Source organism: Athene noctua, chromosome 3, assembly GCF_965140245.1.
Source record: "Athene noctua chromosome 3, bAthNoc1.hap1.1, whole genome shotgun sequence".
Taxonomy (NCBI): domain Eukaryota; kingdom Metazoa; phylum Chordata; class Aves; order Strigiformes; family Strigidae; genus Athene; species Athene noctua.
In genome coordinates this window covers 2,625,659-2,630,499 of record NC_134039.1, presented here as the reverse complement: position 1 = coordinate 2,630,499, position 4,841 = coordinate 2,625,659, and positions in this window count along the sequence as shown.

Sequence of the window (4,841 nt, the reverse complement as noted above, 5' to 3'; positions counted from 1 at the left end):
TCCAGATCTGATCCTTTTATGCTTCACTGCTTGCTAGGGCAAACAAAGCCTACACAACTTGCTCAAGGCCATAGAGAACATCAAGGGCAGCGTGAAGATAAAGCTCAGCCCTCCTGAGCTGCTTCTTACCTCTTCAAGACATGTAGCACAGTGAAGCGTGCAGGTATAACCTACTGCAACCAAACATCTCAGGCTACATACAGCCTCATATCAGGACGCACATCTGACCTGCCACTAGCTGCAGTCAGACAAGACGCCCCCATCACATGGCCCTGTCCCTCTCATCTTTCCTTCTCACAGAAAAGTGCTTTTATTTTCATCAGCGAGCTCCAAAGTGACCTGGGACTATTCCACCCACTGGCTTCTGACAAACCAACTTAGTCACGGATGATGCTACAACTTGACTAATAATAGGTCAGCACCGCAAATACTGTGAGGCCAGAAGTAATATAGCAGGGTGATGACAGGTTCTTCGTGCTGAAAGGATAAGTGGGCAGTATTACTTTTCAAATGAGATTTATTGACCGTAAACTGAAGGTGAAGGTGCAAGTCAGTCCATCAGTAGACTTTCTTCCTCTGTTCAACAAGTGATTTGCTCTGCTGTGTAGGTGGTTTACAGTTAGCTGAATCCTACTGCCTTGCTATTTTATAGAATATCAGCATGTTCATGTCCCAGCTGAAGGGCCAATACCATTGCCAAGTTGCTTCAAGTTTTATTTGTGTCATCTCTGCTTTAAATTTAAGGGCGGGCAGTGGGAAAGTACAATATTACCTTCTAGCAAGGACAATATATCTTATTTTCATGTTCTAGTCAGAAAAGAATGGTATTTTTAAAAAATGTCTTTCTGTAAATACCTTTGCACATACTTTCTTATTTGTTATACAGCCAAATCTTGAGGAGATTAAGAATTAGATTTAAAAAAACATCGACATACCTAACTCTTGCAGGTAGCTAATCTGTCTTGACTTACGACAATCTCACTAGGCACCTGCACATCTTCAGAAATCTGGCCATGTGGAAAATGGTTTCAGATCCACAGAGCCTGTCAAATATATTTTTGCCCCCCCAAGAGTTTCTTTTTCGGTAAATTAAAAAAAAGAAAATAAGGCCGATGTGTTATAGAGGGTCTAAGGCATTGTAGAAGAATCAAACAAAAAGAAAACAGGGGGTGGGGAGAAAGAGAGAGACAAAGAGGCTCAATCATTAATGAAATTCTCTGGTCAAATCTAATGGCAATGCTCCATTGACTTCAGGAAAGCAAATTCAGGCCATGAACCGCAACTGGAAGAGAATAAAAGCATTTTGTCTGGGCAGGACACATGTGCAGCCTAAGTTCAGAGATGGATGCTGCTCAGTTATTTTAGCATGTTGCATTTATGAGCCAGACCCAGGGCTGCAATTACTTGAGCACGAATTAAGTTTCATACAGCATCTACTAGTGCAGAACAGAGCGGTGCTTGTTCACATCTACACGTGGCTTACACGATATTCCAAAGAAAAGCCAAGGAGCCAGGCAGGTACTGAAGAGCCTTGGAGGGCAGGGAGGAAGACGACTTGTGTATGCAATTAGAACTGCAAAGGAAATTAAATAAGCGGAATATAATTGCCAGGTTGGTGTTTAGCCTGTAAACAGGCTATAATATACCTGCTTTTACAAACTCCTCCTCAGAAAAATCTGATATAAACTCTTTAACATACTGCAAATAATTACATCCTTGGATTTCCTTTAATCTCACATGTGTGGGACTTAAAACCTTGAGTGAGGCACCTGTGGTTTGAAGCTGATTTGTTGAACTTATCTGTATCTGATAGTCCCTGACACAGCATTGTAAATTAGTCATGGCTAATTTGGTTATAGTTATGTTTTCTCTGGTTTTTGTTGGGTTTTGTTGTTGTTGTTATGACATCCTCCCTCTCAGAATGAGCATTATCCTCACTCCTTTTACCTCATCTGTGTTTACTTTCCCAAATGTTCGTGATCAGGAGCCAAAGTGAAGGAAACAGGCCTTTATACCTCCCCTTTTTCCTGTCAAATCAAGACTGCAGCCTCCCTCCCAGTCTGGGGATCTGTCAGTAAATTATTTTTTTCAGACTCCTCTTTTTGACTGAAGTCTTCAAATTCCAGTTAAATGGAGCAGAACAGGGTGATTTAGAGTTTTGCATTTAAAGCTCACACCCAGTATCCATTAAAAAAAAAAAAAACAACTTTGATATCAGAGTGAATTCAGTTCAACAGCCTTTTAAAGAGGATTCAGTTACAAACCCTTGCTGTCCCTCTGGTAAGAGTCACTGAGAAAGGAGGATTGCAGATAGAATTGAGTTGCTTCAGCGACCCTTTCCTCTGGCAAGACATTGATGGTCTTTATTTACATGCAGTTTATGTGGTTTCCTGTATTGTTCGATTTATTATATTCTATTTTTGGAAAATGTGTCTCTGTATTTTGCATGTATATTTTATAAAATATTATTTTAATAAAAAGATGCAAGTTAACTGAGACTAATAGAATGACTTTGAAGAAAATGAGATTTGTTTCATTCGGGCTTCATCAATAAGTCATCCTGAACCATGACCTTGATGTGCTTTCTGTGAATGGGGTGAAAAAAATACTCATTTAACTCTGCTTTTTTTCTACATAACAGAAAAATAATGGGATTTAAGCTTCCTAACCTGCTGTTAGTAGTTCCTGCTGGTAGATCCACACGGATGGATCCCGTGAGACCCTCAGAGGTTCTTCACACAGAGGTCTCCCTGGGTTCAGCTTTTGACAGACTGAGGTCTAATTGGCTTTTTCTGTGAAGAACCAGCACGTGATAGCACCTCTCATTCATATACTGGAGCTTGTGGTCTATAACTAACTTGTTATCTGGTTTACATACAGGTAGCTATCAAACACTCTTATCTGAGCAGTTGCACTGATATTACCTGGCAGCCACTCAACCGCTTAGATCTAAACCCACTGGGCTGAAATTACTTTAATCAGATGAAAAAGGGAAAAGCAAACCCATAAACCACCAGCTCTCCCTACCTTCTCATTCAGTCTTTCTGCTTACACTCTTCTTCCATTTTGGTCAGTTCTCAGCTGAGCATGTTCAGGTTCTGTGCCCAGTTACTTCCCAGTCTGCATTTTCCAACTTCCAGCTTTGTAAAATAATCCTGAAAAAAATCTTCTCCTCCAGATTTGCTTCATTGCTTATAGACACTTCCTCTACTGATAGCATCTGCTTTTGCTTAGCCTCTGAGAGGCACGGCGAGATGACAGAAAACAGCTTTTTTTTCTTCTTTTCCTACATAATTCTGTATTCTCCCCGTTATCTCGGTTAGATTAAACCTCGTTTTCCCTTTTACAGTGGCTTTTCAACAAATGGTCATGAAAACCCATCAGCATAAAGCTGTACTGGCTTTTCTGCTGCTGAATTCAGTGGGGAAATTCCTGTTGATGCAAACAGCTGGATCCAGCCCCGCATAAATAAAACCAGCTCTTGCCTACCGGAGACAGAGGAGAGAACCCCAAGTTTAGCTGTGGCCATACCAGCTGTGCTCACCCTGTGTCTCCCCCCAGGACAGGCCCCAGGAGGGCTCAGTGCTTCAGGGTGCCCTGGACCTGGCACTGGGGAGGGGTTCAGATGTCAAAATCCAGGCTGTTAGCAACAGACTAGATGTCCCCCTTGTTCTCCATCCTCTTCCAGAAGAGTGTGGGCCTCCTGAAAGTCCTCTGTTATATCCCAAGCAGCACACAGATGTCTCAGACACTCCAAGACATCTAAAATGGCATTAGGAGCCACCGAATCCCACTCATCAGGTCTGGTATTTCTGACCGAATGCGAGTGTCCACCTTCACAGCACGTGGCCTTGGAGCCACATGGAAGGGAGAAAGACAAATTCGAACAAGACTCTTCTGCTTAGCGGTCTGCCTGGGGTCATTGGGGCAGGACCGGGTGGGCTAGCTGAAGGCCACAGGGGGCCAGTATGTTGGGGAGGAATCTCTGCAGCTGAGCAACACAAATGATCCGTCACCAAATGCCCTGGAGACCCCACAGAATCACCTGGGTTGGAAAAGCCCTTGGAGATCCTCCAGTCCAACCACGAACCTCACCCTGACCGTTCCCAACCACCAGATCCCTCAGCACTACGTCAGAGACTGCTCCTTACGGATTAACAGTCCTGTCTTACTTTTACTTTAGACCGTTGTGTTTCAGGTAGACCTGCACCTCCAGCAGTAGGTGTTCTCAGACCAGAGCAAGGTGACTATTCCAGGGAGCCACCGTTTCTGGTCTCCCAGGCTGCTGCTGCCTCTCTTCCCTCCCAGCTGGCTCTGCAGCTTGGTAAACCTTTGCTTCCCACTCACTCACCAGGAGAAAACTACCTCTCCCACCCCAAAAGCTGGAATTTATGTAATGTTAAAGGCTTCTGTCAGTTCAAGGGAAGAAGGACCCAGGGACAAAGAGCTGCAGGCAGGAGAACGGTGCTACAGGGCATTAAGCCCTTAGACTGGCTCTGGAAGATCAAACCCCCCCTTTAGGACCCTCCCAGCTCAGGATATCCCACTGCAGGAGCCAACAAAAGCCACCCTGTTAGCACGTGTTGATGAGCCTCATCGTCAGAGCTGTGGTCTCTGCAGAGATCAGGACTGCAGAAGATACTTTTCTTTTTGATCTCCCCAGTTACTATCACCACCTTGCAGCCTTTCACTGTTTCTGTGAAATTTCTGGGTTATGACTTTAAAATATTTCCAAAAACTTAATGTTTTTATATAGCTAAAGATACATAATAAGATAAACCAACAAATAAACTTTTCATGTTCTCCCTTGGAGTCTCTGCCACCCAAGGATTCGGTACATC